This window comes from Scyliorhinus canicula, chromosome 16, assembly GCF_902713615.1.
Source record: "Scyliorhinus canicula chromosome 16, sScyCan1.1, whole genome shotgun sequence".
NCBI classification, from domain to species: Eukaryota; Metazoa; Chordata; class Chondrichthyes; order Carcharhiniformes; family Scyliorhinidae; genus Scyliorhinus; species Scyliorhinus canicula.
Window position 1 is genome coordinate 110,740,057 of NC_052161.1, and position 23,204 is coordinate 110,763,260.

General features: G+C 46.3%; 1 protein-coding gene across 4 annotated transcripts in view; it reads left to right on the plus strand.

Moving 5' to 3' along the window:
- Positions 1-23,204, plus strand: part of LOC119979618 (N-acetyllactosaminide alpha-1,3-galactosyltransferase-like) — an 88,203-nt gene that overhangs the window by 6,237 nt on the left and 58,762 nt on the right. The gene's annotated exons all lie outside the window — the stretch shown is intronic.

Sequence of the window (23,204 nt, forward strand, 5' to 3'; positions counted from 1 at the left end):
GTTGGAATGTCCCTAGCGCTGTGAGGTAGCAGCGATAACCACTGTGCCACCCAAATCTATACAACTGAATTGTAGTGTGCCTGCATCCACTCATTGGTCTGTGTTGTATGACTCTCCATGTGGATGGCCATATGCTCAAATGTCTCCGATATCATGGCAGAGATGGTTGCCTCCATATTCAGTGTAAAGGATGTCCACAAGCTCTAGAAACTCTGACAAATGTTCATATGTTTCCCTTGCTGCTCCACAGTATGACCCCTGAGCATTGTGTTGAGTTGAGCACTGCTGGAGGGCCTCCAATGGGGACTCAACCATGGCTATCTCTGTCTCCAGCTCCTTCTCACATGTGCAGTGTTCCTCACCTTGTGTTGACACCCTTTCTCTTTGTGACGGGTGGCCCAGTGAGGTGAGTGTATCTGCACTGGTTGAGGCTGCATATGAACCACTCTGCTACCTTTAAAGAGTGATGCTACTCCTGAGGACTGCATTGCCTCATCTGTCGCTGCCTCTACAATATCTCTGACTGAAGTTGGTGTTGCACAGAAGCATCATTCCCCAGTTTTTTTGCATATTTAATACATTAAATATTATAAATTGATGCAGTACGAGTGACTGATCAATGCCATTGGGATATATAATGCTATCACCCAGTCTCTGTGCCAATCCGGCTCTCCATTGACAATGTCCAGTGCTGGCTGCTGCCTCCCTACTTATTTCCAGGACCACCAGCTCCACTGATTTCACGATGCCCATGGACGCAGCTCTTCACCCCTTTGCTTCTCTGTCTCTCCCAGGAGTTGTAGGCTATCTTCCCTTGCAATACGCAAAGCTAGAGAGTTAGGACCAGGTGGAGTACAGTCTTTACGCAATAAGGAGGAATCAGATTTGAGAGGAAATCTGTGGATAGGCAATGTTAGATCACCACCTACGAGGTTGAGTCATTGCTGCTGTGTGTGGAAATAGAGAGTTAAGTGGAACCTGGGGAGGCGTTCTGTGTAGCTGCAGCATTGTGTGCCTCAGAGGTATCCTGTGGTGAAAACTGCCAATGAGGTGGGAGAGTGATGGCTGCACTATATAGCAGTGACAATGTCCTCTTCACCACATTCTGGCTGCTGTTATGAACCACGCTGATGTAAATTGGAACACTGGTCAGTTTGTTGTAGTGTATGTGGTTTTTTTGGTGCAACGTGATAAACAATGTACAACCCAGTGAAGAACAGTCCAGTTGTGTGAACAATTAATAAAGAATATTTATTAGCTTGAAGAAAAAAACAAACACACACGCTGCAAGAAGGCCTTTGGCACTTAAATATACTGATGACTATATCCACAGAATTTTGCAAGACTCTATCCCATCGTCCCCAACTACCTGAACTCTGAGACACCCCTTTTTCCAAACCACAACTAATATTAAGTAACTCTGTACGAGCTAACTCCAGCAAATGATTACCACAACCAGGTTAAGATGGTCATGTCTGGTAAATAGTTTTCAGGTTCAGAGAAATCCGAAAATAGCTGGTGCTTTCAGGAAACTATGGCTGAGATTCTCCGATCTGGGTTTGCCCCGCCAATGCTGCTGGCGAGAACAGAGAATTTGGTGCTCAGCCAAATGCCATTCACTGCAGTGGAACCCGGGAATCCCACCGGCATGAACGGACGGAGAATTCTGGCCTATATCTGCAACTGCTGCTGTTCCCATGTTCCTTTTCCTTAGTTGGTGTTCTACAGCTATGCTATTTTTTCCCCCTTTGTTACTCACCCTGTGGAATTAGCTTTTGGCAAGTACACATCAATTTCCTTCTCTATCCACTTTGAAGTTACCACCTCTATAATCCCATTGGTTTCTCCAGTCACATATGTAAACTACTTCTTTTCCACAGATAGGCCAATTTGCATCTCAACGTTTCTCCAGATGTCTGATGTCTACCTCTAATCAACTCCCTGTTTTTCTTTGCTTTTTAATCGTAATTTTCCCCACTTCTTAACACTGCTCATCCCCTCTGTGGTGATCTCCAGCCAGGCTTGTCTGGCTACTGACATCATTTCTGGGGATCTGCCTGTGAAATGGGGTAAAATCTCCCCATTTCCCTCCCATTCCTTCTCCTCGTTTGTGCCTCCCTGATCAAGCCACATGGCAGAGTGCTGTCCCTTCAAATACAGATCTTTATTCGTGCTTCTAATGTTTCATCCTGCCCACTCTCCCTAATTGGACAGGAATCTCCGAAGCGGCCTTTTAATTGGTTGAATCTTATAAAGAGCAGCCATTGGCCGGCTAATTATTCCCAAACCAGGAATTATCCCACCGTGGCGCCAGGCACCAAGTCCCTAAGATTTTATCCTGAGTTTCAGCACCCTGTTCCAGCCAATCAGCTGGTGTGCTTCCATCTCTGGAATTCTGCCACCTTAAGCTCCTTCTCACTCCTTCCACTGATGAAACCTTCACTCATGCCCTTGCCACTTCCAGCCTCTTCATCAGTATTCCCATTAGATCCCCTGCCCCACTGAGCTCCACACTGAACAAAGTCCAGCTCCTCCAGAACTTTCTTTATTGAATTGCAGGTACATGCCACTCATTACCTCTGTCCTTGCTGACCTCCAGTGCCTCGCTGTCCCCCAAGGGCATTGATCCCAAAGCTCTTGCCTCCACGATTTGCCCCGCCACTCTGCCCGATCTCTGCCATTTCCACCACCTCCTCCTCTCTTCTAACCCTTGTGTATTGACCATCCTTCTTCTGCACTGGTGATTTCGAAGTGTCTTCATCCTCATCGTACCGCCTGCTCTTTGGAATTCTCTTCCCAAGCTCCTCAGCCTTGCGCTGTGCCTTGTCAGCCAATCTTCTACGTCTTTAAACCTGCCTATCTGCCGGCACATGTCCCTACATTACTGCCGGCACACTTCAGAAGACACACCGAGACTAGTAGCAGGATTAGGCCATTTGGCCCTTCGAGCCTGCTCTGCCATTCAATAAGATCATGGCTGATCCCCTATCTCAATGCCATATTCCTTCTTTCTCCCCAAACCCTTTGATGCCGTTAAAATCTTATCTCGTTCTTGAACACATTCAGTGACTTGGCCTCCACAGTCTTCTGTGGTGGAGAATTCCACAGGTTTACCACCTTCTGACTGAAGAAATATTTCCTCATTTCAGTCCTAAATGGTCTACTCCATATCCTGAGACTGTGTCCCCTGGTTCTAGATTTCCCAACCAGGAACATATCCTCCCTGCATCTAGCCTGTCCAGCCCTTTTGGAATTTTATGTGTTTCAATCAGATCTTCCTCTTGCCCTGCTAAATTTCAGTGAATACAAACCCAGTCAACCCAATCTTTCCTCACAGGACAGACCTGCCAACCTGGTATCAGCCTAGTGAACCTCCCACTGCACTCCCTCTGTGGCAAGTATATCCTTGCTTCGATAGGGAGACCAAAACTGCACACAATGCTTCAGGTGTGGTCTCACCAAGGCCCTGCATAACTGCAGTAAGACACCCCTGCTTTGAACTCAAATCCTCTTGCAATGAAGGCCATCATAACATTTACCGTCCTAATTGCTTGCTGCTCTTGCCTCTCCACATTCATTGATTGGTGGACAAGAACACCCAGATCCCTTTGTACATCCACGCTTCCCAATATATTTAAATTACTCTTCCTTTCTGTTCTCTTCCTTTCTGTTTTTTCACAAAGTGCATAATTTCACATTTAACACATTGTGCTGCATCTGTCATGTCTTTGCCCACTCACTCAACTTGGCTAAATCACCTTGAAGCCTCCTTACAACTCACACTTTCACCCAGTTTTGTGTGTCAGTAAACTTGGAAATGTTACATTTAGTTCCCTCATTCAGGTAATTTATATATATTGTGAACAGCTGAGGCCCAAGTACTGATCCCTGCAGTACCACACTAGTCACTGCCTGTCACCCGGAAAAGGACCCATTTATTTTCACTCTATTTCCTGTCCGTCAACCAATTCTCGATCCAAGCCATTACCCCCATCCCACGTGCCCACTAACCTCTTATGAGGCACCTTATCAAAAACCATCTGAAAGTCCAAATGCACCACATCCACTGGTTCTCCCTTATTACCCTATTCGTTCCATACTTTAAAAACTGCAGTAGATTTTTTTTGAGCATGATTTACCTTTCAATCCTGTCGATGCTTTCTAAATGTTGTTATCACGCCTTTTATAATAGACCTGAGCATCTTCCCCGCTACTGCTGTCAGGCTAACTGGTTTGTAATTCTCACATTTTTCTCTCCCTCCCTTTGTGAGTCGTACTGTTATTTGCTAAGTGCTTTGGGAACACCCCAAGACTGTGAAGGTGCTACATAAATGCACCTCTTAACACGTTTGTATTGCTAGATTTATGGAGGCTGGAGAAGTGCAAGTTGTTCTTTTGGATGTTTTTTGGTGTCAATGGAACGTTGCGCAGTCTGATGTATCTTATACATGCCACTTGCAGTCTAATGACGCATGGCGATGGATGATAAACAGATCTGCCACTTAGTTTCAAAATATGATCTACTGGGTAATATACACGAGCAATCTTGTATAAGTGCATAATTATTCTGAAACACAATGATTCTTTCTGACTCAAATGATTACCTGAAGAACTGGCGTTTTTTGTAGCGAGTTGTAAATCTTTTGATTCTACAGTTAAGGCAGTAATAGTAATGATCTTTATTGTCACAAGTAGACTTGCATTAGCAGCGCAATGAAGCTACTGTGAAAAGCCCCTCGTCACCATATTCCGGCGCCTGTTCGGGAAAACCGAGGGAGAATTCAGAATGTCCAATTCACCTAGCAGCACATCTTTGGGGACTTGTGGGAGGAAACCGGAACACCCGGAGGAAACCCACGGGGGGAACGTGCAGACTACGCACAGACAGTGACCCAAGCCGAGAATTGAACTTGGGACCCTGGTGCTGTGAAGCCAAAAGTGCTAACCACTGTGCTACCTTGGATCATCCAGAAGTGGTAGTTAGCATTTTAAAATGCAGCAACCTCTGGAAACAATACAATGTTAGGACAGCGCAGTTGTTACAGAACTGCACCATTAAGACGTACCTTCATGTAAAAGGCGGCAAAAGCACACTGAGGTGTTCTTAAATATCCCCGGCACAGTTTGGTTCAATTTGTACGGCTGCGAAATGCACTGCTCAACTCCCTAAAGTTTCTTTGGCATCTTCCAAACTGTGAGCTCTACCACCTAATAGATCAAGGGGAACAGGAACATGGGAACATCACCACCTGCAAATTTCCAAGTCACACGTCATCTTGGCTTGGAACAATATCACTGCTCCTTCATTGTCACTGGGTCAAAGTACTGAAACTCGTTCCCTAACATTCACATCATGGACTCCAGCGGTTTAAACAGGTAGCTCACTGCCACCTTCTTGGGCAATGTGGAAATGGGTGTTAACTGCTAACCAAGGCACCGTGTGTGCCGTGAATAAACTTTTTTTAAATAATGAAGTAATTGGAAAGCATTCAGCAAGATTTAATCATTTAACCTTCATGTCACTTGAGTTTAACACTGACAATGTGAGGTTCCCATTGTGCACCTTTAACCTATCCAGTCGGTGGAAAGCACCAAGCTGACAGACAAGTGATGCTCGTGCTAAACCAACCACATTCATTCTGAGAACATTATATATACAAAAGCAAGTTTAAAAAAGCAGCAGATTAAGTGCTTTAGACTGTTTGCTAAAACCAAAACCATTGTCTTGCTACGATGGAGATGCAGAAACTCTTGGAAATTATATTTGGTCCGATCAACTCCTCAACAGCTCTGATTGGAGAAACCTTTCCATACTCGGCAAGTTGCTTTTGAAGAGGCCTCAAATTCATAACTGATGCCAATTTTAACCTGCATCGTCCAAGCAGGTGAGGTTGATCCCCTGAACAGGTTTGGAACCTCTTAAGATTTGGTCGGCCTCACAGCTTAATCTGCAGTGACCACCTTGCATCTCCTGACACGCTCAAAACTTTCAGTATTTCACATGCCTGGTGTTGAACGAATTAACCTCAATGAAAGACTGTTCATGAATATGGACTGAAATAAAGGTGGGCCAACCTCTTGCTCAACAATATCAGACCTAAGTAATGTGTGTGTACTCAATCACCCATCAGGCTATGTATAGCCTGCATCAAAACAAAGGATATGTTATCAGAAACAGTGATGATGGCTTTCATTTTAAACGTACTGATTCCAAGGCTTAGATTTCAGGTTAACAAGTGGTTTGCAACCAACCAAAAATATATATTTTTTTGAAGTGTCATCATTGTTGTAAGGTAGGAAATATTACCAGCTAGAGTCTCTTGTTGTTGTGGTCTGCTTGATGACTGTTCAGAACTGTTATTCATTATAATTACCTCTGCAGCATGACTGTCGATGAAGAGAGCTTACACAGACCAGGGCACTCTCACAGTGTGTGTATAAAACCTCCTTTTGAATTGATCGCGATGGTTGCAGTGCAGAAGAAGGCCACTCTTCCTGTCGTATCTGTGCAGCCTCAACTTGTCTAGTCCTACTCGCCCACTTTCTCCACCCACCCCTCGCCTGCAAATTTCTCTCTTCGGGGAATAATTCAATTGAATCTGTCTCCATCACACATCCAGAATTCCAGATTCTAAATACTTGCTGCATTGCGGCACTACTGCGTCTTTTGCCAATTACCTTTTTAAAATTGGTATCCACCCTGGTGTGCCGTTGGGGACAGTTTCTTCTTATCCACCCCATCCAGACCGCCCCTGACCCCTCTTGTCACATCTATTAATCTCTGTTCTCCAAGAACAGCCAATGAAATTCAGATGGCTGAAGTTCCTCCTCTGATTGCGATAAACTGTACATCCGTCACTCAATAATTGGCAGTGTACTCGCCTGGCGGGGGGAGATACAATGATTCAGGAAGGTTGATTTCCCAGGATGTCGACTTCAGCCCCAACCAGGAGCTTGGAATTCACGCCTAAACCACCTTGTCCTTAACATAATTTAAGACAATTGCCAAATTAACCTGGGTGGGGAGGTGAGGAGGAGAATCTGGATGGGGGGCTAAGAGAATCACACTGTGACATCTCACTGCCCATTGACAACTCACTAGGCTCTTTCTGATGGTATAGTTAGGTTTGATTGACATTTTTAATCTGCTGCTCTGGCAGTACTTGAACATTCTAAATATCTCCAGACCTCTTTGCACTCCACTTCTGAGTAATGGAATGCCATTCTATTCATAGGTCGTCATGCTTAAACTTATCGGTTGCACATTTCCGTACGTTATTGAAATGATTGCAAGCAAAATTTCAGAACCGTGTGTAACACGGGCGATAACTCATTGGCAGGTGTGGTAGGGTGAGTGAAAAGTGTAGCTCAGCAGCACTTCAATTTCAGCTGGCTGGAATGTACACACAGAAAATGGTTAGGTATGCGACCATCTTCCATTCTACCAGCATTCCCAAGCCGTGCCTATCTGATGAGCGCCTACATCAACGGGAGCGTTTGAACTTTTTGAGAGGACTGCAATATCTGGGTTTTCTTTGTCCTTCAATAATGTGCCTGGAGTATGGTGCAAACAGCAAGATGAAAGTTGTTGAGGGTCTTTTGTTGGTAGCTGTCAAACTGTCCATGCTTCCTAGCCGTACTTCCAGGTTCTGAGACCAGAGGTATTATAAACCAGTATGTTAATCCTAGGAGTCAGCATGATCTTTTTAAAATGTTTTTTGTGGTCTACAAAACAAGGATAAACGTGGACAAACAGTAGGAGACTCGACGGTAAAGAAACATATTTACACGTCAGTCAGTTTCAATTATTTACATACATACATTGTCGTTGTTCTTGAATTATTTACAGTGATGGTTGCGATTTCCTGTTTTTCGATTCCCATTATGTTTTTGGTTCTGGCTACTTCCCTGCTCTCCGCTTCACCCTAAACTGGATCATTTATTTTGCCGCCTTCTCTCATCTGTGCTTCTACCCTGTTATGTTGGTGTGACACTGTTTCTCATGCTTCCTTTGTTGGGCCTGGTTGGGTTCCGTGCCTCCCTCTCCACTCCCCCTTCTTTGCTGTGTGGTGGCTACCCTCTCCTGTTCTTTGACTTATTACTTTAAATGATTTTTATTGTTTGGTATGCAAAGTAAATACGAACAAACAGAAGGCTTTCCAGAACACAGCGAGTCTGGGACAAGACCAGAACATGTGGGCGTTATTGGCTGGGCCTCCTTGACGCCGTTCACATCTTTCCTCCACCTCCGGGAAGAACCTGCTCATTTGGGTTCTGGATAAATGGGCTCTGTGCGATGTGTTAGGCAGGTTGGTTCGATGTGGACTGCACTCGATGCAGGGAAGTTAGAAACAAACATCTAACACTGGAAAAGATCCAACACTGTTTTATTCAACTCTAGAACTGCTGTACATATTCAGCTGTGGGTCGGCACTATACTGATCTGACTGGAGACTGCTACTAGCCTGACCAGACTTACTAGCTATGGTGTTTGCACTTGCTAGCTCGTGGACTCTGACTGTCTCAGTGACTGGGTCCCGAGAGAGCGGGAAACCTAGTGCCCTCTGGCTTTATAGTGGTAGTGTCCTGTCTGGTGGTTGGCTGTACTGTTGTATGCTTACTGGTCACCCTATGTGTCAATCACTGCCTGTCTGCACCTCATTATATACATGAGTGGATATTATGACACTGTACAACTTTTGAACTGCATTACGCATGTGGAGGTGGAGTTGACCCTGTGCAGTGCTTCCCTCCAGAGTCCCCACCCTATTTCAAATCTCAGGTCCTATTCCCACTTCTCCCTTGTCTCGTCCAGTTGGGTGTTGGCCTCCCTTAGCACTCACCCGTACATGTCACCACAGTTCCCTTTCCCCAAGATGTGCGCATCCAGCAGGCCTTCCAGCAGTGATTGTCATGGTAGTCGTCAGCGTCCCCGTCCCCCCCAAGCCGGCCTGTCTCCACCTTTTTGAAGGTGGTGTCCATAGTCGCCGGTCTGAATCTGTGGTTGTGGCAGATGGGGGACTTTGTCGGACATCTTGGTTAGCCCGAAATGTTGTCACAGTTGGTTCCATTACCTGAGTGTTGCTACCACCACTGGGCTCATTGAATACTTGTTAGGTGAGAATGGGAATCCCCCCCCCCCCCCCCCCACCCTCATACAAATGCCATCAGTTTGTCTAATGAGTCGAAAAAGGCCATGGGGTTGTAGTTGGGGCTGGATCTAAACCGGAAGAGAACCCTTGACAGTACGTTCATTTTCATTGTCCGCATCCTCCCCGCCACTGAGAGTCCCCGCCAGGGAGAGTGGCAGTGTATTCCATCTCTGCAGGTCCTCCTTAACTTCCTCCGTCAGGCTGGTCAGGTTCCACTTGTGGATCCTTGGCCATTCATGAGCGATTTGGATCCCCAGGTAACGGAATTTGTGATGGGCCTGTTTAAATGACAGCCCCACCAGCTCTGCCCCTCCCCTCTGCGGGTTCACCGGGAAGATCTCACTTTTGCTCAAGAAGGTTCCAACCTCTTTCAAGAGCGCCATGCCATGATTCCTGCCATGCTGCATCATGGGTCCAAGATGTAGAGGGGCAGGTCATCCGCATAGAGCGAGTCTCTGTGCTCTCTGTCTCCTCTCCAGATCTCTTAGCAATTCTTTGCCGCCCTAAGCACGAATAGTTTGATTGCTAGGGCGAACAGCAGTGAAGATACGGGCACCCCTGCCTTGTGCCCCTATGCAGCTGGAAGTACTTAGAGCTGGTGGTAGTTGTCCATACCCTCAGTGTGGGAGCGAAATACAGGGGTTTAACCCAGATGGTGAACCCTGTTCCTAGCCCGAACTGCTCCGGTACCTCTAGTACTCCCATTTGACTCCGTCGAAGGCTTTTTCTGCATCCAGGGAGACTATCACCTCTGGTGTTCTCTCCCTGTTTGATCCTCTGTTACCCAGTCCTCCAGCAGGTGCGTGGCCAGTGCTGTCGCGAATCTTTTGTAGAAGTCTGCCAGGAAACCGTCTGGTTCTGGCGTCTTCCCTGTCTACATGGAGCTAATACTCTCCATGACTTCTCCCAGTTCTAGTGGTGCTTCCAGACCCCATTTTCTACCCTCCCCCACGACTAGCATGTCCAGTCCATCAAGGAACTGCTTCATCCCCGAGTACCCTACTGGGGGCTCCGAGGTGCACAGCCCCTGGTAGAAGGCCTCTTGTGCTTTGTTGACCTTGTCCGGTTCCGCTGTCATTGATCTGTCTATTTCCCTTGTGGCTGCCTGCTTTCTCAGCTGGTGAGCCAGCAGGCAGCTAGCCTTGTTTCCATGCTCATACAAGAGTTGGTGCACTGCTTTCCTCGTGAAGAGCAGGTCAAAGTCCAACGTCTCCACCAGGAATTCTACGGTCAGGGCCTTGGAGTATTGCCGGTCTACTTTCGGTATGGTGTCGACTAGCTGTTGCCACGTCGCCCTCTCTTCTTTCTATATCCCTTTGTGCTTTATAAGCGATAACCTCGCCCTTGATCACAGCCTTCAGAGCCTCCCAGAACGTGGAAGGTGAGACCTCCCTGTTCTCGTTATTAGTAATATATTCGTCTAATGAAAAAATGAAATGAAAATCGCTTATTGTCACGAGTAGGCTTCAAATGAAGTTACTGTGAAAAGCCCCTAGTCGCCACATTCCGGCGCCTGTTTGGGGAGGCTGGTACGGGAATTGAACCGTGCTGCTGGCCTGCCCTGGTCTGCTTTCAAAGCCAGCGATTTAGCCCGGTGCTAAACCAGCCCCATAATGGCTGTGATATTTTCTTGCAAAAAGTCTTGTGGGCCAAGAGGGCCATGTCCAACCTCCATTGGGAGCGTTGGAAATGGGCCATCTCCAAGCTTGCATCCATGTAACGTGGTGTGTGGTTGGAGATTACGACCGCAAAGTATTCCAGCCCGAAGCACCGATTTCCACACTACAAAGAAGTCAATCTGTGAATAGATATTATGTATTTGGGAGAAGGAGAACTCCTTCTCCACTGGGTGGGTGAATCACCATGGGTCCTCCACCCCCATCTGCGCCATGTTGGAGGTCTTTCCAGTTTTGGTCTTCACCTGTCTGTCTGTGGGTCCTGTAAACAGTGAAAGTCTCCCTATGATCAGTTGGTGCGTATCTGTGTTGGGGTTTCCGCCATGGTCTAGTTTATAAACTCTGTGTCGACCCAGTTGGGCGCATACACGTTAATGAGGACTACCGGTGGCCCGTCTAGGACACCGCTGTCCATAACATACCGTCTCCCTGGGTCCATAACCATCTTTGCCGCCGTGAACATCATCCTCTTATTTAGCAAAATGGCTACCCACCACCGGCCTTCGTCCTGGAGCAGGAATGATTGGTCTGTCCGACCCAGCCCTTCTCCCTCGGGTGTGTCTCTTGGAGGAAGATTACGTTAGCCCTCAGGCTTTTCAGGTGGGTGAAGACTCTGGATCTTTTCAGTAGACCGTTAAGTCTCCTGATATTCCAGCCGACTATCCTGATGGGGAATCTTTGCTCCCCCCCCCCAATGAGGTCGGGCCCCTGCGCTCTGGGGATTCAGACTGTAAAAGGGAAATAACTTTTTTTTGTTAAAACATTACATTGTAAGAGTCTCATTCTGCGGGCTCTTAACCGCTGCCCCTGCTGCCGCTTCTGTCGTAATATCCACTCATGCATATCATGAGATGCAGACAGGCAGTGATTGACACACAGGATAACTAATGAACACACACGACAGAACAACCAATCACCAGACAGGACACCACCACTATAAAGGCCACAGAGCATTAAGGCTCTCCCTCTCGCAGGACACGGCTAGGGAGATAGTCGCAGTGCAAAAGCCAATAAACATCATCACCATGTGATAGAGAGCTAGTCTGGTGAAGCCAGAAGGAGGTTATCCGTTAGGTTAATAGTGTGTCAACCCACAGCAGATTACGTACAGCAATCAACAGGTTCAATACAACAGGGTTGGACCGTCTCCTCTATGGGAAGCCTGTTTCTCATTTTACTGCATCCAGTTGCAGTCGATGTTAGACCAGCACAGATAACACATCAGCTTCTCCAGTCCGTTCTCTGCGACAAACTTGTCCGCTTCCGCAGGGACCATGGAAAAGTGTTCCCTGCCTTGATGCGTGACCCAGAGCTTGGCTGGGTACGCATTCCAAATCTCACACCATTATTGGTCTGCGCAGTCTTCACTTTGTTAAATTCGGCCTGGCGCTTGGACAGGTCCTGATAGATCTGGATCTTGTGACCTTCCCAGCTGCAGTTTTTGGACTGCCTGGCCCAGCACAGGATTCTGCTGTTGAAAACTCCCCACTATTCTTAGAATTCCTCCTATACCAAAAAGGGCCGACATTCTAAATGGTGAACAGGGATTCTCACTCCCCGACTCCGATGCAGGCTTTGGTGGGTGCTATTCAGATCAAACTATATTTTCAAGTTACCCCCTGGTATAAACCATACCTTCACCGAAGATTTCATCTACTTACCACTTAGTAGCATCGATCCTGGGTCCCGCATTGCTAAGTAAGTAAAGTAGACTTAGGAATAACCACTGTTTCAGGTTAAATTAAGCTATTTTATTATATTTTTTCTTTTAAAAGCTGCAATCACTTTCTTTACATAAAGGTAAAAAGATCTTGCTTCTGGATCCTCCTGGTTGGTTGAAGGGACCTTCAGGCCCAACTTGACAATCAATCTTCTTTTTAAAATTTGTATTCGCTGGTGAGCTCAGTTGCTATGGCTTGTCGATCCCATGTACTGAGCTATGAGGGCTGGCTATCTCTGAGCTGACTCTGCCTCCCCTTTAAATTCTAGTCTTCCTTAGATGTACTAGCTGTTTTAGCTCGGCTGCTATGTCTTATCTTTCCCATGACCGAGCTGGCTGTAAGCTGACTCTGCTTCTCTTGTTCCTTCTCTCCTTCTCTCTGAGTTCCAGTTCTGGTAGTTCCTGCTCTGGTCTCTGGGTTTATATTCTCTTTCGAACAGTTATTATGTTTTTATGACCTTATTGTAAAGTAACTTATTTCACTTTGATTGTAAAAAGTATCTTTGATCTAAACATTCTAATACAGCTAAGTATTCATTTTGGGCATGGTGTCTGCCCTCGGATCTGATTACATTGTCCTTTGTGATGTTCAAAGTTCCTTTATGATATTCAAAAATGCTTTGGTTTCAAGATGTGTTACTTTTAATTCCTGTCATTTCTATAGTTTTATTTTTCAATTGTGTCCCCAGCTCATAATTTTGACTTTGATTTTGGCTTTAAATTATGTTTCTTGTAGACTGATAGTCTCCAGTTTTCTTTAATTTACCTGATATCGTCAGAACTGCACACCTAGAATTGTCACCAAATTCAACTGAACCTCATCCTTTCCTTTTCAGCTGCTTGCTAAGATAGTTAATTTCAATGAAGATGTGAATCATTGTTTTTAGCATAATGCTAAAAATCCACTTGGTTGTAACTTGAAAGGTTTACATTTATCACGTAGCTCAACTGAAACTCTCATCCATGCTTTTCCAGATGCTTACTAAGATAGTTACTTTCAATGAAGGTGTGAGCCATTGTTTTTAGCTTCATACAAGAATCCTGTGTGTTTGCTAAGCCTGCTTGGGAGAAAGAATCTGCATTTTATAATCCTGCTCTTTGCAGCTGCTGTTAACCCTTCGTGGGATCTTTCCCTGTATCCTCTCGTGTTTCTCTCAGACCAGATATTGCCAGACTTCCATGTTTCAAATGACACATCTTTCCATATTTTCAATAACAATTCTTTCCCAGTCCTGGTACCGATGCATTTTAGCAATTATTGCCATCGGTTGTTCCCTGATTTTGGGCTTTGGTCGTAGCGACCGGTGCGCTCTGTCGATTTTTTGGTGTGTTGGGGAAGCTGTCCCTTCCCACCAGATTGCCCAGAATTTGGGCCACATAGTCTGTGGGGTTCCTACCTTCGATCCCCATCAGGTAGGCACACGATTCGCAGGTTCTGCCACCTCTACCAGTTCTTCTGATCCTCAACCTTTCCTCTCGGGTTGACTTGTGTTGTGACCAGCCTTGCCATCTCCTTTTTTAGGGTGACGATCCAGTCACTCTGGTCCATGGCAGCCCTCTCCAGATCTTTAATCGTTGCCTCGTGGGCTTCCAGTCATTTTTCGGCTTTGTCCATGGCCACCTGCATGTTCACCAGAGCTTCTGCCACCGCATCCTTCACCGCAGCTTGTATGTCCGATTTTGTTTCCTCTTGGTGCTCCTTCAACTCTCTCTTGAGAGGAACATCCTCCACCCATCCTGTGGTGTCGGGGGGCTTCTCTTGCGGCGGATCAGTTCCTCTCGCTCTACGAAGTCTTGAGTTTCACCGCCTCGTATGTCGGTCGGTTCAGCCGATTGTTGTTTGTCCAGGCGTTTTCCACTCCTGGTCTCCACTAGTCCTCTGGACTAGTTGTTGTTCACCATCTTCCCTTCTTTCTCCATTTTGTTAGAGGTGTGGGATGATTTGTATAGTTTACAAGCGCTTTTCAAGCAAAAAATGCCTATTTTGCAGGTTCGCAGGAGGAGAGCCACCTGATGTGAGACTTCTCAGCACAACCCCGTCACCGGAAGTCCTGTTCTTTGACTTCTTTTTTTTTTTATAAATTTAGATTACCCAATTATTTTTTCCAATTAGGGGGCAATTTAGCATGGCCAATCCACCTACTCTACACATTTTTGGGTTGTGGGGGCGAAACCCACGCAGACACGGGGAGAATGTGCAAACTCCACACGGACAGTGACCCAGAGCCGGGATCGAACTTGGGACCTCAGCGCTGTGAGGCGGTTGTGCTAACCACTAGGCCACCGTGCTGCCCTGTTCTTTGACTTCTTAATTGTTGGATACAAACAGGTCTTGGAACAACCGAGTGAATGGCTCCCACGTTTTGTGGAAGCCCTCCTCCGACTCTCGTGTGGTGAATTTAATTTTCTCCATTTGGAGAAATTCCAATAGGTCGGACAGTCAGTCTGCAGCTTTGGGTGGTGCTTCTGACCGCCAGCCGAGCAGGAATCGCCGGCGGGAGATCAGGGAGGCAAAGGCAAGGGCATCAGCCCCTCCCACGCCATGAAGATATCTGGCTGTTCTGATATCTTGAAGACTGCCACTCTTTGGCATGGCTCCACCCTCACCCCCACCACTTTGGACATTGCCTCGAAAAAACCTGTCCAAAACCTCAAGGGAGGTGGTGGCGTAGTGGCATTGTCACTGGACTGGTAAACCAGAGACCAAGAGTAATGCTCTGGGGACCAAGGTTCAAATCCTGCCACTGCAGATGGTGCATTTGAATGCAATAAAAATCTGGAATTTTAAAAAGTGTAATAATGATGACCATGAAACTATTGTTGTTTGTTGTAAAAACTCACCTGGTTGACTAATGTCCTTTAGGGAAGGAAATCTGCCAGCCTTGCCTGGTCTGGCCTACATGTGACTCCAGACCCACCGCAATGTGGTTCACTCTTAACTGCCTCTTTAAGGGCAATTGGGGATGGGCAATAGATGCTGACAAAGCCTTCGATGCCACGTCCCATGAACGAATGGAAAAAAAACCCATCAAGTCTTGGGCAAGACCAGAACACTGCGTGGTTGGCCGGCCCTCCTTGGCACCATTCGCATTTGTCATCCATCTTTGAGAAGAACCTAAGAGTTAGCTTGATTATTACTCCATGCATGTTTTGTAAGTAGACCAGAGCTTTCCCCAAGTTCTGCATCAAGGATCCATGAGCCTTTTGTAGCTCGTGTTTCCGTGTGAGTGACTCACATGGCCTCACCAGTGTGATTAGATTTCTGTATTTGCCTATAGCCTGGAGAGATTGTACAGCTTGACATCTGTAGTATGCAGAGCAGGGGGTTTCCAGCCCTTCACATCAACGGGACCTGAATATACCACCAGTGTGAGAGGCTGGAAAATTCCCGCCAAGGTAAAGCATTTTTTTTTATCTGCAGGGATGGCAAAGGCCAGGAACATGGAGAAGATACCAAACAAAGTGGGATGTAGGACACAGCCCTGTATCACCCCATTCTTCACCCTGAAACTGTTCAACGTGGTGCAGTCAAACAGTTTTATATAGTTCATGTTGTGGAATAACTGGATGAGACAAAGGACTTTTTGGACAACCAGTTTTCCTCAACCTTGCAGAGTCCTGCCCTCTTGATGTTGAATGCTTATGTGGGACCTAAAAAGTAAGGTGCATCTTCTTCCTTACACTTCTCTTGTAACTGGTGAATGGAGAACACGATGCTCACCGTAGATCTTCCAGCAGGCAAACCACACCGTCCTTCTGAATATACTCTTGCCCACAGCTAGATGGGGTTTTTTAAGCTGGCCTCGATAGACCATAGAACAGTACAGCACAGAACAGGCCCTTCGGCCCTCGATGTTGTGCTGAGCATTGTCCGAAACCAAGATCAAACTATCCCACTCCCTGTCATTCTGGTGTGCTCCATGTGCCTATCCAATAACCACTTGAAAGTTCCTAAAGTGTCTGACTCCACTATCACAGCAGGCAGTCCATTCCACACCCTAACCACTCTCTGAGTAAAGAACCTACCTCGGACATCCCTCCTATATCTCCCACCCTGAATCTTATAGTTATGCCCCCTTGTAACAGCTACATCCACCCGAGGAAATAGTCTCTGAACGTCCACTCTATCCCCCTCATCATCTTATAAACCTCTATTAAGTCGCCTCTCATCCTCCTCTGCTCCAAAGAGAAAAGCCCTAGCTCCCTCAACCTTTCCTCCTAAGACCTATACTGCAAACCAGGCAGCATCCTGGTAAATCTCCTTTGCACCCTTTTCAAATGCTTCCACATCCTTCCTATAATGAGGTGACCAGAACTGCACACAATACTCCAAATGTGGTCTCACCAGGGTCATGTACAGTTGCAGCATAACCCCGCGTCTCTTAAACTCAAGCCCCCTGTTAATAAACTCTAACACACTATAAGCCTTCTTCACGGCTCTATCCACTTGAGTGGCAACCTTCAGAGATCTGTGGACATGAACCCCAAGATCTCTCTGTTCCTCCACATTCCTCAGAACTCTGCCATTGACCCTGTAATCCGCATTCAAACTTTTTCTACCAAAATGAATCACTTCGCACTTATCAGAGTTAAACTCCATCTGCCTTTTTCGGCCCAGCTCTGCATCCTATCAATGTCACTTTGCAGCCTACAACAGCCCTCCACCTCATCCACTACTCCATCAATCTTGGTGTCATGAGCAAATTTACTGACCCACCCTTCAGAAACCCTCCTCCAAGTCATTGATAAAAATCACAAATAGCAGAGGGCCCAGCACTGATCCCTGTGGTACACCGCTGGTAATTGGTCTCCAGTCTGAAAATTTTCCATTCACCACCGCTCTCTGTCTTCTATGTGATAGCCAGTTACTTATCCAATTGGCCAAATTTCCCTCAATCCCACACCTCCTTACTTTCTTCATGAGCCGACCATGGGGAACCTTATCAAACGCCTTACTAAAATCCATGTATACGACACCAACTGCTCTACCTTCATCTACACTTAGTTACCTCCTCAAAGAATTTAATCAAATTTGTGAGGCAAGACTTACCCTTCACAAATCCGTGTTGACTATCCCGGATTAAGCTGCATCTTTCCAAATGGTCATAAATCTTATCTTTCAGGACCTTTTCCATTAACTTACCGACCACCGAAGTAAGACTAACCAGCCTATAATTACCAGGGTCATTCCTATTCCCTTTCTTGAACAGAGGAACAACATTCACCACGCTCCAGTCCTCTGGCACTATCCCGTGGACAGTGTGGACCCAAAGATCAAAGTCAAAGACTCTGCAATCTCAACCCTTGCCTCCCAAAGAATCCTTGGATATATCCCATCTGGCCCAGGGGAATTGTCGATCCTCTGGTTTTTCAAAATTGCTAATACATCCTTCCTCAGAACATCTACCTCCTCCAGCCTACCCGCCTGTATCCCACTCTCATCCTCAAAAACATGGCCCCTCTCCTTGGTGAACACTGAAGAAAAGTATTCATTCAACACCTCTCCTATTTCTTCTGAATCCATGCACAAGTTCCCACTACTGTCCTTAACTGGCCCTAACCTCTCACTGGTCATTGTTTTATTTCTCACATAAGAGTGAAAACGTTGGGGTTTTCCATGATCCGACCCGCCAAGGACTTCTCATGCCCCCTCCTAGCTCTCCTAAGCCCTTTTTTTTTAGCTCATTCCTTGCTACCTTGTAACCCTCAAGCGACCCAACTGAACCTTGTTTTCTCATCCTAACATACTCTTCCTTTTTCTTCTTGACAAGATATTCAACCTCTTGAGAACCATGGTTCCCTCACGGCCATTTCCTCCCTGCCTGACAGGGACATACCTATCAAGAACACGCAGTATTTGTTCCTTGAACAAGCTCCACTTTTCATTTGTGCCTTTCCCTGACAGTTTCTGTTCCCATCTTATGCTCCCTAATTCTTGCCTAATCGCATCATAATTACCCCTCCCCCAATTATAAACCTTGCCCTGCCGTGTGGCCCTATCCCTCTCCATTGCAATAGTGAAAGACATCGAATTGTGGTCACTATCTCCAAAGTGCTCCCCCACTAACAAATCCTAACACTTGGCCCGATTCATTACCCAGTACCAAATCCAATGTGGCCCCCACTCTTGTCGGCCTATCCACATATTGTGTCAGGAAACCCTCCTGCACACACTGTACAAAAACTGCCCCATCCGAACTGTTCTACCTATAGAGGTTCCAATCAATATTTGGAAAGTTAAAGTCACCCATGACAACTACCCTGTTACCTCCACACCTATCCATAACCTGTTTTGCAATTTCTTCCTCCACATCTCTAACTATTTGGGGGCCTATAGAAAACTCCTAACAACGTGACCGCTCCTTTCCTATTTCTAACTTCGGCCCATATTACCTCAGTAGGCAGATCCCCATTGAACTGCAACCGTTAAACTATCCTTGATTAACAATGCTACTCCTCCACCTCTTTTACCACCTTCCCAGGGCAGCACGGTGGCCTAGTGGTTAGCACAACCGCCTCACGGCGCTGAGGTCCCAGGTTCGAATCCCGGCCCTGGGTCACTGTCTGTGTGGAGTTTGCACATCCTCCCCGTGTCTGCGTGGGTTTCGCCCCCACAACCCAAAAATGTGCAGAGTAGGTGGATTGGCCACACTAAATTGCCCCTTAATTGGAAAAAATAATTGGGTAATCTAAATTTAAAAAAAAAAAAAAAAAAAATTTTTACCACCTTCCCTCCTCTTACTGAAACATCTATACCCTGGAACTTGCAACATCCATTCCTGTCCCTGTTCTAACCATGTCTCCGTAATGGCCACAACATTGTAGTTCCAAGTACCAATCCACGCTCCAAGTTCACCTACCTTATTCCGGATGCTCCTTGCATTGAAGTAGACACACTTCAACCCACCTTTCTGTCTGCCGGTACACTCCTGCGACCTTGATACCCTCCTCAGTACCTCACTACTTTCAACACTGGCTTCTGGACTACAGCTCGTTTTCCCACCCCCGTGATCATTTCTACAATCTCCTTTGGCAAATTTGCTTTTGCAATTACGTTGTTTTTTTTTTTTTGCTTCATGCATGCCCTATGGAATGCATCCCACCTTCTGTTAGGGAAGGAAGAGAAGGTCATGGATATGTGGAAGTGGGATTTTCCGTGCTTGAGCAGCTCGATTGGAATTCTGTCCTTTCTGATTACTCGGCAATCAGTGGCCTTATTGGCGCAGTGGTTAGCACTGCCAACTCGTGTCACCGAGGTCCTGGGTCACTATTTGTGTGGAGTTTGCACATTCTCCCCGTGGATCTCACCCCACAAACCCAAAGATGTGCAGGGTAGGTGGATTGGCCATGCTAAGTTGCCCCTGAATTTGGAGAAAAAATAATTGGGTACTTTAAATTTTAAAGGAAATGAAGCAAGGAACTTGCTCACCCTCATGAACGTACGAATTCTGAGCAGCAGTAGGCCATTCAGCCCTTCAAGCCTGCTCCACCATTCAGTAGGATTGCGGCTGATTTTTAACCCCTACTCCATTTTCCTGCTTACCCTGGTAACCCGTTCTCTATGTGGGAGTTCCAATGAGGAAACTCTGAAGCAGTGCTCAATTGATCTTTATTGCATCAGTGTTGGGAGAACCCACACGGTCTTTCGGCAGAATGAGTTCTCCTTTATTGGCAAGTTACACATGTGAATCCCTTCCATTATTACATTATTGGGTTATCAATATCTTCAGGAATGGAGATGGCAGAGTGTGTTTTCAGCACCGACTACCTTTTTACTTTATCTCAAGTTATCGATCTGCAACCACCATATGTGGGAACTGTCCCAATCTGATCATCCTCATTTTTATCTGTTGCCTTGGATTACAGAGATCTTGCCTGGCCTCCCCATGGCTGTGTTTGCACACTCAGATTGCTAGACCTATCATTGGACTCAGTTCCATGATTAAAGGTGGATTGTCTGATGTGCTTAATCAGTGTGAACTCGTTAGTTGTGTTGGTCATTCCATGTCTGAAGCTCCTGTCAGCATAACCTCAGTAAGTGTATTACTCCTTGCCGGTCTGTAGCTAACTTTTAAGCCTCTGGGCGACACGGTTAGCACTGCTGCCTCACAGCACCAGGGACTCGGGCTCAATTCTGGCCTTGGGTGGCTGTCTGTGTTTGTACGTTCACCTCATGTCTGTGGGTTTCCTCCAAGTGCACCATTTTCCTCCCACAGTCCAAAGATGTGCAGATTAGGTATATTGGCCATGCTAAATTGCCCCTTGGTGTCCAGGGATGGGTAGATCAGGTCATGGGGATGGGCGGGGTGGACGAGGGAGTGGACATGGGTATAGTACACTTTCGCAGGGTCCGTGGAAACTCGATGGGCTGAATAGCCTCCTTCTGTACTGTAGGGATTCTATGAAACAAGGTGAGCTATAATGTCGAACTATGATGTGATTTGTGAATTGCAACACGTAATCAAAAATCTATCAATCTCTGCCTTAAAAATATTCTGCCTCTACTGCCTATTGAGGAAGAGTTCCAAAGTCTCATGACCCACTGAGAAGATTTCTGCTCAATTCTGTCTTAAATGGTCAAGCCCATATTTTTAAACAGTGATCCCCTAGTTCTAGACTCCTACGAGAAGAAACATCCTTTGCACATCCACCCTATCAAGTCCCCTTGGGATTTTTATGCTTCAATCAAGCAAGAAGACCAATCAGATTGGCATCCCAATATTGTGGTGTACTATTTAAATATGTCAAGGAGGTTCAAAATGTCCTTATTTGGTTTAATCTACCATTTTAGCCAATGTGAAAGCAAGTTCAAATCACCATATGTTAATCAGCTGTTGGTTTTCCCAGTTCATATCAATGGACTGGTCATTTGTTTGAAATAAACCCTTCCACTAGCTTTTGACAAGGGATGGGAAGGAGAAAAGCTGCTTTAATAGTGTAAAGTGAGAGGTGACCGCTCTCATTGGTCTGCTTTTAGTCTTTCTTGGAAAGTTAAACGTTGGAGTTTGAATGCCGTCAATAAATTTTGACTATCTTCTCATTTGCTCTTTTAAAACCATCCGGCAAACCTTCCACTTGAGCAGTTCTAAGGATTTTAACTTATTGATTCAATGGGCAGAATGTTAACCCCAAGAGATGAGGCAAGGTGCAACAGGGAAGGAGGTTAAAGCATCTGCTCATAGACCCAACATGATCATGCCCACTCCGGGGTTTAACCCGGAAGGATTCACAGACGAGCAGAATGTTTAAGTAAGTATTTAATTACGATATTTAAATCTCATGTTAACTTGGGACGTATCCAGCATTCTGGATATAACAGCCATTGCACGGGTTTCTTGAACTGTGTGGAACTCACCAGGATCGACCAGGTGAGAGCACAAACTAGGTGTGTTCCTTCTGCAAAGCTGGCAGGCTGGGAAATGCTCAAAGAAGGAAACAGTCTATCTGCAGCACTGTCTAGGTGAGAGGCTGGTGTTCAAGCACTGAGTGTGTTTCTCGCTGCTTGACTGGTAACTTCCTCTTGGAAGTCCTTGCACTGGTCCTGCACTTTACTCACCTTGACCTGAGGAATCCATATAAAGTTCAGCCACTCTGAACCCAACTGGGGTCTGGGGATCCTGGTGACTACAAATCCTTCCTTTGAGATATGAGGAACGTCACCTCGCCCACCCTCTGTTGTGGAAATGCTTTAAGAGAGCATTTGCCACGTGGAGAAGGTGCAAAGCTGGGTCAGAGGGATTGACTCCCAGTCGGTGAGAATGGAGGAGAGTTTGTGTAGGGGCTCGGGATTGAAGGCGCGAGTGACAGCGCCGCTCCTGATGACCCCGAAATACGGTAGCACAAGTGGATAGCACTGTAGCTTCACAGCGCCTGGGTCCCAGGTTCATTCCCTGCTGGGTGACTGTCTGAGCAGAGTCTGCACCCATGTCTGTCTGGATATCCTCCAGGTGCTCCAGTTTCCTCCCACAGTCCAAAGACGTGCGAGTTAGGTGGATTGGCCATGATAAATTGCCCTAAGTGACCAAAAAGTTAAGGAGGGGTTATTGGGCTACGGGGATAGGGTGCAAGTGAGGGCTTAGGTGGGTTGGTGCAAACTGTACTTGGGACTACGATGTGGTGGCCATCACGGAAACTTGGATAGAAGAGGGGCAGAAATGGTTGTTGGAGGTCCCTGGTTATAGATGTTTCAACAAGATTAGGGAGGATGGTAAAAGAGGGGGGGGGGGTGGCATTGTTAATTAGAGATAGTATAACAACTGCAGAAAGGCAGTTCGAGGGGGATCTGCCTACTGAGGTAATATGGGTTGAAGTTAGAAATAGGAAAGGAGCAGTCACCTTGTTGGGAGTTTTCTATAGGCCCCCCAATAGCAGCAGAGATGTGGAGGAACAGATTGGGAAACAGATTTTGGAAAGGTGCAGAAGTCACAGGGTAGTAGTCATGGGCGACTTCAACTTCCCAAACATTGAGTGGAAACTCTTTAGATCAAATAGTTTGGATGGGGTAGTGTTTGTGCAGTGTGTCCAGGAAGCTTTTCTAACACAGTATGTAGATTGTCCGACCAGAGGGGAGGCCATATTGGATTTAGTACTTGGTAATGAACCAGGGCAGGTGATAGATTTGTTAGTGGGGGAGCATTTTGGAGGTAGTGACCACAA